We start from the raw sequence: 12,587 nt of genomic DNA on the forward strand, positions 1-12,587 counted from the left end.
TAAGAATAGCTAAAATACAGGTAAAACAAATAAAACAAATAAATAGGGACTTTCTGAGTCGCTCGGACCCTGATAAGAAAACAAAAACAAACAATCACACATTAAAAGCAGTTCTGAACAGGTGGGTTTTGATTTGCGATTTGAATAAGGAAAGATCAGTGCAGTCCCGGATGAGTTTGGGGAGAGAGTTCCAGAGGGAGGGGGCAGATATAGAGAAGGCTCTGTCACCCCACGTCCGGTGCTTGGTCCTATGTGGGATGGACAGGAGATCGGCACCAGAGGAGCGGAGCCGACGGGATGGAGTGTGGTGGTGGAGCAGGTCGGTGAGGTAGGAGGGGGCCTGATTATGGAGGGCTTTGTGAGTGAGGAGAAGGATTTTGTATTGGATCCGTTGTGGGACAGGGAGCCAGTGAAGGCTCTGGAGAACAGGGGTGATGTGATCACGGGAACGGGTGTGGGTGAGCAGACAAGCAGCAGAGTTCTGGATGTATTGGAGTTTGTTTAGGATTTTGGAAGATGTGCCATAAAGAATACTATTGCAATAGTCAATTCTGGAGGTGATGAAGGCGTGGATTAAAGTTTCAGCAGCAGATGAGGAAAGTGATGGGCGGAGACGGGCGGTGTTTTTTAGGTGGAAGAAGGAGGTTCTGGTGATTTGTTTGATGTGATGCTCAAATGAGAGGTTGCTGTCAAACATGACTCTGAGGTTGCGGATGTGAGGGGAGGGAGACAGAGTGGAGTTGTCAATGCTGTGGCAGAAGTTGTGACTGGTTTTGGTGAGAGATTTGGGGCCGATGATGATCATATCCGATTTATCACAGTTGAGTTTGAGAAAATTGGTTTGCATCCATGATTTAATGTCAGTGAGGTAGTTGGTCAGAGTGGAGTGAGTAGTAGTGGTAATGGCCTTTGTGGAGATGTAGAGCTGGACATCATCAGCGTAGCAGTGGAAGAGGAGACCGTGATGACGTATGATGTTACCAAGAGGGAGCAGGTAGAGGATGAACAGAAGAGGACCAAGCACCGAACCCTGGGGGACGCCCTGAGACAGAGGAGCAGTGGAGGAGGTGCAGTTGTTGATGCTGATGAATTGTTGTCTGTTTGATAGATATGATTTGAGCCAGGAGAGAGCAGTTCCGGTGATGTTGAGGGACGATTCGAGGCGGGAGAGAAGGATGTTGTGGTTGATGGTGTCGAATGCTGCAGTGAGATCCAGGAGAAGGAGAATGTTGAGGTGGCCAGAGTCTGAGGAGAGGAGGAGGTCATTGGTGACTTTGAGAAGGGCTGTTTCGGTGCTGTGCTGTGAGCGGAAACCAGATTGAAATGGCTTGAACAGATTGTTGGAAATTAGGTGGGTTTTGAGTTGTGTAGCGACGACGCGTTCCAGTATTTTTGACAGGAAGGGAAGATTTGAGATGGGCCGGAAATTGGAGGCTTCCAATGATGGGGGCTTCCGTCTCGAACATCAAGCAGTGTGCGCTCCTGGGGCAGGGTGTGTGAATGTGTGTGTGTGTGTGTGTTTAGAGGTGACTGGGGTGCGCTGGTGGTGAGAGCCCCAGGGGTGGAATCACCTCCGGGCACCCGCTGCCAGTGCTTCTCTCTCAAAGACACACATGATCAACCTTATCCATGTGAAAATATTTCAGAATCACTATCTTTCAGTTTGTCAACCTCTCATGTCTTACATCAGTCTGGGCAGTAAACAACACACACATTTTATCTCATCAACAAGTAACTCTATTTTGTCACTTGAATCTGGCATATACGTCGTTGTGCGTGTAGGCGTCTTTGTTGTGTGTGTGTGTGTGTGTGTGTGTGTGTGTGCGTGTGTGTGTGTGTGTGGCCAAGCGTTTGCATGAGTGCATGTGTGAATGGTGTTGATGCGTAGGAGACAGTTACGTGTTTTGGCTTACAACATGGCTGTCGATGGCTTGAGTTGTCATGACGATTTTTTTGTAGGACTTCACCATGGTGACCATGACTGGACACACACACTGAAGCACAATTTTAATCCAGTGCAATGGAATATTTCTTCAATAAGTGAATGACACACTTTTGTCTATTTTTTGTATGTTTCACACAAATGCCTGACCCAGAAAACAAGCTTTTTGTCAAAATAGCTCCTGCTGCACACCATCTGCGACTGATGATATTAAAACTGCCTTTAATATAAACCTTCGGATAGGAATTGGAGGTTTTTACTGGTCCAATTGGTTCCTAGTAATGGAGATTAAAGCATTGTATTACCAAAGGTTACAAGCATTGTATTATCACAGGTCTTGGGCCTGTGTGTCAATATATCTAGTGGATCCAAATGGACTCACTATCACTTTACTATTTTTTCACCAATATCCACCAATATTTGGATTGGATCTAATTATCCTCAGAAGCCAGACTTTCTTTGGCTCCCTTCCAGATTGTGTCTCTTTATTTTTAAACAAATGTGTGCGTGTTGGGTTAATTTTATTTTTCCTTTGGTCCATGTTAGGTCAGCTCCAAAAATGTCTACTCTGATGTCCTATGAACCTGATACCAAGCATAATTAAACTTTACGGTTAAACTCTAAAGTGCAATCACACACATGCCTGGATTAGTTCTGGGTGTATCTGAAGACGTGTAACTTGCCCCCATGTCGCACATTGTTACACTGCGGCCACAAGAAAGACGTAAATGTCCTACTGTTTGACCACAACTCTCTGTGGCACAGCGAGCGACCGTTGCCCACATGGTATCTCCCACATACACAGGACGCACTTAGACGTCAGCCAATCACACACAACAAAGCTCTGACATCATGGCTGACATGATGTCAGAGCTAAGCAGGAACAACTGTCTCGTAGTTACAAGCCACATCAGAGGAGAGTGACGCAACAGTGTGTGTTGGCATGCATGTGCTGTATGAGAGTCTAGGTCAGCACTGCGTCTGTATAGGATCGACAGCACTGGTGTGGTCAGCATGGGAGAGATGAGTCACAAGGTCAAACTAAACCAGTGAAGGGAGAGCAAAGAAGCCAGAAGTCAGATAGCAAATGGAAAGCAGACTTAACGGACAGATAGAGGTAGTTTATGTTTTAGTGATTTGGTAACAAATCCTCCTGGAAATAACATGTTGGACTGAGTAGCCAAAAGCACAGATCTCATGAACTGTGCAATGAGGTCAAGCCCACACAAATGGACAATGTGTTTCCATGCTTTGCTGTGCTACGTGTTCATGTTGCATTCAGATAGTCGTGTGTGAATAGTCCGCTCCGCTGGGGAAAAGAGGGAATCCTGCCCAGACATTCCATGGCAAAGATTCCCAAAGAGTTTCCACTACAAGTAAGACACAAACTCATCTACACACACACACACACATACTGCCTCTCAGTATGAATTCATATCTAATGTACAATGGGAAACAAAAGAAAAAACTTGCAAGAGGCACAGCGCAGACTCTCTGACAGCTATTGGTATATTAGTGTCATGCAGAGGGGCAGATAAGCACTCAATCAGGCAGGTTGTTGCAGCACATACTATTACAGCCTGCACCCAGCATGCAAATATGTAACAGGAAACAGATCAAAATGGGACTTCCCATTTGCAAAGTAAGGACAGCCCCTCTCATACAGAAGTAAAAAATGTATTCCTGAACACAAAGAAATACACTACGCTGAAATATGAATTTGTGACTTTGAAAATACCCCACGAAACATTTTATTTGCATGCCAGTGGGGCGCTGTCATATGACATGCCACAAGACTTTAAGCAAATGTTGTACAGTAGATAATGTAAACACACTGACAATTATAGAATAATACATAATAATATGAATATATTATATATTTTTTTATTTGAAATGTAACAATCTAAGTTTCACAAAGACAAGATGTGTTGATACGATCAATTGTGAGACCTTCAGAATACATTTTTTTTTTAATGGTCTATTTTAATATAACAAACTGTCCTCTAGTGTACACAAAGCAGCATCGAGCTATAACAAAACTGCCATTTCGAAGTGTATATTACCAACACAAAGACTCTGTGAGGCTGTATAGTGCTTTGAGCTTCATGCTAACATCAGCATGCTAACATGCTAACATGTTTCTTGTTTACCATCTTAGTATCTCCTGTTAGTAGGATATCTACATTTGCTAATTAGCACTAAACACAAAGTACAGCTGAGGGAATGTCGTTCATTTCACAGTCATGTACAAAAGTACTGGACAGATTGAAATGTTGATCTGATGGGTTGCACTAGATGACAAGTCAGAGTTATTAGGACTCATCCTGTGGGCACTATGAAAATCTGTACCAAAAGTCATGCCAATCCATCAAATGGTTGTTGAAATATTATATCAGTCTGGACCAAAGTAATGGAACGACCAATAAAACTCATATCTGACAGTATATAGCTATTTAAAAAGAATATTTGAAGTCTGATTTGCTTGTTTTGACAACACCATGGGGCACTGTGCGCATGCTTCAACAGTCACAAAACAAAAAGCAAGAAACAAAGTGAACCAACATGACATAAGCCGAACACATCAAGTTAAAAACTGCACTCAAGTAAAACAGAGGGGCTCTGGTTTACAAAAGATTGAAGTACGCACAACCTTCCCCGTCTCATTTAGCCACTGTTGTTTCTGGCAGTTCCACAGTTTACCAGTTCCTCTTCTTCATCCAACCATCAGAGCCCTCTCTCTCCATGTATCCCTATGCCTCTCCCCCACTGTCCCCACTGAGCAGAGTGGGGCAGTGGAGCATTTCCATAGCCGTGGCCAGGAGAGCTTCCAAGGCGTCACAGACACATACACTCACATACAATCACACAATTGTAGTTCCACAAGCTTTACAGATACACACACAAACGTAAAGCGACAACAATTATATAAGTAACAGGCATTCCTTATATAAAGACCAGATAATGTTCATGGGGAAAAGGAATATCATGAGTATGGAAAGACCTCTTTGACAGGCATATATGCCTGTATACACACACACACACACACACACACACGCAATGTCTTGTGTGTGTGTGTGTGTGTGTGTATATGTGTGTGTTGTGCTGATACATACGTGTCTTGTTAATCCGTTAATGCTGATAAGTATCCAATTATAGCAGGTGCCTTTCAGGAGAAGATCAAAAATAACATGCACACAGTCCGATATAGACCTATGCTTTGCATAATGCCCTCGCTTCAGATGTCCACTGGATGTTAGAGTATAATTTGAATAGGAGTGCTGCTAATGATGGACGGTGAGATAAAAAGGGATCTTTCTCTAATGTCTGTAAAATCAGATGATGCCAGATGCTTTTAGAAATTACTTGTACAGGCAACAAGAAAAAGGATATGATGCACCCATAAGATTAAAGTAATTAATTAGCGAGGTGTGTGTGTGTGTGTGTGTGCGTGTGTGTGCGTGTGTGTGCGTGTGTGTGCGTGTGTGTGACATAAAGCCCAGCTCCCCCTCCCCTGCTCGGTGTGGAAAGCGAACCTGAGCAGCATTGTGTAGCTGTGTTTCCACAGTGGAAGCCTGTTCCTGGATAGAAGCTGCAGTGGAAGTTCCCTCTCATGAAGCGAAGGAACACAAGGAGGGAAAGAGGAGAGGGGAAGAGGAAAGACAGAGCAGAAGGAAGGACTGAGTGGTGAGTTTAAAGAGAGGCCAGCAGAGAGAGGAGGGCATACTCGGAGACAGCAAGAGAGGAACAAAGAGTAAGGGGAGAGGAGAGTGGAACAGAGACAGTTTTGGTGAAGGCGTTGTGGGGGAGGAGGAGGGGGCGGCTGGCATTGGCTAAGTGGGTCAGTCTGAAGTCAAGACCTGCCGTTGACCCGAGTCTGGTCTGGCAACTGTCTGAGAGTCTTCAAGAGCAGCCTCTCGGCCGTATGATGCCGTGTTCAGACAAAATATTTATGAATAAAAAAGTTAATCAAATGTACCCTGTGGTGTTTTATGCCATCGTCGGTGCTGAGGAGCAATATTTTGAGAAGAATCTTCCTGTTTTCAGAAGCACATGGGAACGTTTGTGACTCGAGACACATTCTCAATGACGACCAAGAAGAACTAAAATAAAGTGACAACCCACCAAGAAACACAAGAGAGCGTGAATCAGAGAAACATGCTTAAAAAGGCTTTTAGACGCTGTTCCAGACTGGTATGTTGGATAGATTTCAGTCCATTCAAAAGTGTTTTTTTTAAATGGCATTGCAAATGTATTATGAGAAGCAATATGAATATATATGGAGTGAAGATAATTTCCCCACTCTGGGATCAATAAAGGATGCATTATTATTATTATTATTATTATTATTATTATTATTATTATTATTATTATTATTATTATTATTATTATTTTGTAATAATACGTTATTTAGACCTCAAGTAGACACATAATGCCTATCAGGGTGTGCTGTACACCTTTGATTAATGAACAATCCATGACAATCTGTGCTCTTACCAAAAAATACCAGTTGACACAGTACTTTATTTGTCATAACTGCATGGGTTGAATTAAATAATCCATCTGACAATGCAGCCACTTTACAGCAATCAAAGCATGTGCATCATGTTAAGTATGTTTTTTGTCTTATTCTGGGACAGCATTTCAATCAATAAATATTCCTCAACAACATGTGGGAGAAGTCGTAGACGATTACGATTATAAAGGCCACCACCACATTAGAGCCAGGCACACTGACCGGCCAATCAAAACGGTGCATTATCTGCAGTCACGATGTAATCTAAAACAATAACGTCACTCTTTTTTCTAATGACCCCTCAGCCACTTATTGGATGAGGATTTCAAAGCAGCACAGCAGCCAGCCAGACTGAGGTTCAAATGAAGTTATTTATCTAACAAGCACACAACTTTCCAAACACTACACAACATTACTGAGCAAACATTTAGCCAACAGAACCCTCTCTCTGACAGAGTAAGTTAGGTGAATCACATCCGGTGAGTAAGCAGATGAACAGAGAGGGTAGGGAAGAGTCTCCCTCGACCCAGGAACCCGAGCTAAAGCTGCCGTCACCATCACAGATAATTCACATATACACATCGACACACTTGCAGACTACAGTAATATTACAATGAAGTTCTCTGCAGCTAACATCTGTGGCTCAGCTTTAAAGTTTGGAAAAAATAAACCTCATGATGCTATCAGATCATCACCCAACTGAGTTGCATGGGAATTTTAGACTTCGGCCTCTGCTGCTTTGATTAGTTGACATCTTGCTTACATTAGTTTACAGCAATTTTGTTATATATATATTTGAAAATATTTGTTCCAAAAAAATATTTGTTCCAAAAGGTTTTAATGCTAGGATAAAAAAAAAAAGATTTGAACACTTGAGAGGGGTTGTTTATTTACCATATGAAGAGCAGCTGATTCTATAGACATCCCATAGCTGAGCACTTCTGTCAATTTCCCTTTTAAATACATTATAATGTTATAAAACTACAACAGAAGGTTATATCAACCAAATAGTTATGAACAGGGTTTGAATCATGGTTGCACGCACACTTCCAAGTGGCTTCAAACTGTAGATCTCAGGATTGCAATCCCATCTGGATATCAGTGCAGTCAGATTGCAGTGGGCATGACATAGGCTGTGTAGAACTGAGAAAGCAGGACCTTGGTGGTCTCAGACTTGGCAGAACCATAAGCCTCCAAAACCACCAGCCCGGTTGGAGCTCTATTATGTGGTCATTTCAGGATGTGTGTGAGGGAGGACACTGGGAGCATCTTCAAATAATGCAAAACAAAACGTTCCTCTGTAATTACTCGAAGACTGTCATTACACAAGCAGGTGGGCGTTTGGATGTAGACTTACGAACAGTGAAACAGATTTTTGATTACCAATATTCCTGAAAATGATAGTCAGATGTTGGAACTCCCTCTGAATGTCTTGCATCATCAACATATTATGTTACAAATGTTGTCAACACTTCCAGTAATGGGGAGCGGCACGCGTGAATACTTGCTCTTCAGGTATGCAGCTAGCCGAACATCAGGGGAGACGTTGTGATACTCCACTCTCATCAGAGGAAATCTTTACTTTCTGGGAGTGTCTCTCGCTCTGCACTCATGGCTTCTGGGAATCACAATGGCGCCAATAGGTTGTTGGGTTTTATTACTAGTGCCCACGTACTATCCATTATATGCCAGGTTGCATATATTCCCGTAGCCAGGTCATTGTTGAACTGCGGGTATCGTGAGAAGGAGAGGAAATGTAATTGTCAGATTTGAGATGTAGTGAATCATAATGGTTAACTTTTTAGAATAGAAGGTCAAGGATCAAGGAATCCTCTTGTGCAACCCACAAGACGTTATTCACAAAGAAACCGCCGCTGTTGTCACGTTGTAGCACGTTGACTTTTAGTGTCTTTAAAAAAACAGGATTAAGTTAAAGGACAAACACGATACCCAACAAGGAATAACTAAATATGGAAATATATAAAGTGTTAATCCTTTCAGTCCAAGTTGATTTATAATTTAGATTTGAGGGAAAACAGTGGAATTGTTGCTCAAGAGTTTAGCAGTCCTGGGCTGTTTTTCAGAATTCATTCATTTTTTGTGTGTGTATACCATGGATAGCCCAGTTTGTAATATTGTAAATATATAAATATAGCAATACCTTCATCAGCGTCCCATAGGCTCAATCATTAATGTTCCCTTCTTCATAAATAGAGACTTAACAGACATTAATTTCAATGAAAATCTTCAAGATTGCAACTTAAAACTTACAAGAGGACATCGTTGGAGATGACTGCATGAGGTTACTCAAGGTCACTAATGAATAAACTGAACAACGTGTCTAACCTGCTACGGTGTCGCTTTACGTAGAAAAATGTATACACTGTATCATTATGTGTTACATGTTAACTATAATTAAATAAATAAATACGGTGGGAATCAGGAAATAGACAACGTTTTACCTTTTATTCAAACAATGTATTATAGTTCTGGAGAAGATGTGTACACAGTATGACTCTTTGCTCCCTTTTTCTCCTGCACATAACCATATAGTTTTATCATCAGCAACTACAGCAAGGCTAGTATAGTTTTCACCTCGTCAAAATTGTGGTCATGAAGACACCGACTTTAGCAGGAACTACCACTGAGGCAGTTTTGAGCACTTTGCAAGATGTTTATAAGTCTGTTGACAGGTGTTGTCACCACAATGGTGTCACAGCCGTGCAAGACGCAGTCACTAAACTTCACAGGTGTGTAGTTGAGGTCGAAATCAAAGTCAAAATGTGTATTGCAAGCACACATACATTATCTGGTATTGTCAAAAACTATTTCAAAGTGAGAGAAGTGGTATGTTACGTTTGTACAATACTTAAATATGTTTGAGAACATTTATCCAAACAAGTTATATTTTAGTTCTTCATCTTGAAAACCTGAAAGACCAGCAGCTCTCAAAATTAGGCTAAAATAAGAAGTGAAACTGTTGTTTTGTTTCTGGTTTTGACTGGAATATGTTTCACACTGTAAAAACATACTGAATCCGACTTGTGATGATTACCTGGAGAATATGTTGTGGCAAATATGAGGGAATATCAACTCTTCATGAAATGATTGATTATTTTTTATTTATTTTTTACATCCACCGCAGCCTCATTAGTGAAAGTGAGGTTTCACTGGATCAATGTCCTCAGGGTTCAATTTACAGGTGTGAAATATTATTAAAGATTCAAACCTTAGAGTCATCTGTTAGCACTTAGAACCTTTATTTTACCAGGTGAGTCCCAAACCAAAGGTTAATGGGTTTGAAATTCCTGAAACTTAGTGAGTCAACTCATAAACAAACATGCAATGTTTTTTTTATTACATGATCACGCAACACCCACGCACACATACAACTGTGCACACTCACAGACAGTCAGAGGCAAAGACATGATCAGACAGGTTCCTCCCAGACAAATGTGTTGTTCCCTCTCTTTATGTTCTGCTGCACATGCCTGAAGTTTATAAAGCATAAACTTATTTTTTTTTTTTAAAGCGCAAAATCAACCAGCTCTGAGATTTGAAACAGCTGACAATTAATATGCAAACATCAACATATACTGTGATGATGTAATCTCTTGAGCAAAAAACATGGTATAATACTGCAAAGAAATGTCTTTAACCTTTCATTGATCAAGTTTCTTTCACAAACACCTTGTTCACAGGGTGACACACTATCACACCTGGAGGCGGCCCAGTACAACCGCAATCTGATCCGATGGCCGAGCCACTGGAGCCGCTAAACTGGAGCAGTTGAAGGAGCAATGCCTTGCTCAAGGGCACCTCAGTGGAGATAATTGGAGAAAAGCCAGTTTTGTTATTTCATTTTCCCCCCCATCAAAAATGTTAACTATACTGCAACCAACAGCCCAAAGACAAACATTATTTAACTTACTATCATTTATGATTTAAAAAAAAACAAGCAAATCTTCATGTTAGAGAAGCTGGAACCAGCAATGATTTAATTTGCTTGATAAATGACTGAAACCGTAGCTCAATTATTAGACTAGGTGACAAATATATTCCTTTTGATCAACTAATTAAATTGTTGCAGCTCTATGTAAAATGCACAAACAACTTAAACTGTACATGACATGTATCCACTTTTCTGTTGTGAAAATAAGCAGCAAAAGTAGTTTGTATCATTATTAAATATTCACCTGTAATGACATTACATATGAAACATAAATGCTGCCATTTTAAAGTATTGTAGCAGAGTAAGACGAGGACACATCACGCCAGCAAGAATATTATCACAAAAATAGTAGTAACTGTTTCAGTAGGAGTAGTAGTAACAGTAATGGTGGTATTATAATTAAGAAGTAGTACTATTTTAAGCAATATTCTCTTGTGTTGCTTTTTTTTCATAAAAATAAATAAAAATAAAACAGCGTGATAATATATGATGTATACAGGATATGATGTGTGTTTCTGTTGATGAGCAAATAGAAAAGGAGGGAAATTAGTCAGGGTGTCTGTATTTTCAGCAGGTATGACCTGAAACCACTGTCCACTACAAGTTCACAGCATTAACAAGCACATCAGATACTTCAAGGAAGTATAAAAAGTGTCAGCAGGGGTGAATAGCCCAAAAAAGGAAACTTTCCACCTCTGCCCACGACTGTGACTCATGCAGAAATGCAACCACTTGTTTATCTGTAAGTGTGTGTGTGTGTGTGTGTGTGTGTGTGTGTGTGTGTGTGTGTGTGTGTGTGCGCCTGTCTACCCGTGCACATGCCCATGTGGTCAGTGTGTGACCCAGAATGACAAGACTCTGAGCCACAGCAAAGCGTCAAACACCGAGCACATATTTAGACCCTGTACGCAGATTAAAAATCACAGAATACACACACACAAACACACACACACACATGCTGCTCAAGTGTTGAATATCTGAAGGGCGACGAAGACACTGACTCAGCCACCAAAATGTCATCACTCCTTGATACAAAGTCCTGAACTGCAATTATAAACTGTCAGGCAGGTACCTGGGTTGAACTTGTGGGAATGGGATAAGCAGAGGTGAAACAAATGGAGGTGTGCAGGGTTTTCAGCAGGTGGCAAGTGTCTTATCAAAGCAGATCCCAGATGGGATTAACTAAAGGGCAACTGTTTCTCACACACACTCAAATACTCAAATACATATACAAACTTTTGCATTCAGACAAAATGTCCAAACTATAAAAATAGCATCCACGGTATTATTGCCGGCCCTCTGCGGCATGTTTTCTATTAAGTATATTTGTAGACTGCATGCAAATATTTAGGTAATCCCCCATCACTTGCTGCGAGGAGATTCTGCCTGGTTGTTGTCTGGTATCGCCATCTAAACACTCTAAGAGGGGGAATTCTACGATTTTTAAACTCAAATGACAGACGCACATCACACACACTGCACACACATATACACTAATACATGTTCCTGTTTCTGACATCTAGAAAATGGCCTTTAAACAACCGCCTACATGAAGGTGACTCATACGCCCACAGCTCACATATTTCCACAAACTATCTTACAAATCCCACCAACACACACTTAAATTCACCACTGGTAGTTAAGTTGTAAGCTTAGTAGTGATAATTAGGTCTTTTCAGTGACCTTACATAACAAGTGAGTGGTTATATCTGATTGGAAGGCGCAACGGTATTGATACGTAAGATTTTTCTTTTTTAATGCAAGATGACTTGCGTGACCACAGACACAGGATCATTATTGAAAGACAGATAGATATATAATACAAAAAATGAAAAAACAGTAATACCTGTCCTCAAAATGTGTTGTATGATGCAATGACTCAATTCGGAGATTGCTCAATATCTACTGTATGTGCCAGACAGAGGTTCACAACATGGAAACTAAAAGCATCATGGGTTTAAATATCCCCCTCAGAGGTTTAAGAAATATAAAAAATACTTTGTTTGGAATAATAATTTGTGTCTGATATGGTTTTCCCCAAATCGCAGGTAGCATGTTGGACCACAATTGGCTTCCAAACTGAATGCGATATCACAAAATCATGCATGAACATACATGTTTTGAATCCAATATGAAAATTAAAAGACTTGCTGTCTGTCTGATCCTTTGTGTGACATGAC

At 40.9% G+C, this 12,587-nt stretch overlaps 1 long non-coding RNA gene across 1 annotated transcript; it reads left to right on the forward strand.

Annotated features, from left to right (window-relative positions):
- The first annotated feature begins 1,867 nt into the window (after positions 1-1,867).
- Positions 1,868-11,643, forward strand: LOC117745334. Its single transcript, XR_004611226.1, has 4 exons — positions 1,868-3,318; positions 5,438-5,626; positions 5,987-6,133; positions 10,157-11,643. It is a non-coding gene; the product is annotated as an uncharacterized LOC117745334 (long non-coding RNA).
- The last annotated feature ends 944 nt before the right edge of the window (positions 11,644-12,587 follow it).

Source organism: Cyclopterus lumpus, chromosome 16 (assembly GCF_009769545.1).
Source record: "Cyclopterus lumpus isolate fCycLum1 chromosome 16, fCycLum1.pri, whole genome shotgun sequence".
Lineage (NCBI taxonomy): Eukaryota > Metazoa > Chordata > Actinopteri > Perciformes > Cyclopteridae > Cyclopterus > Cyclopterus lumpus.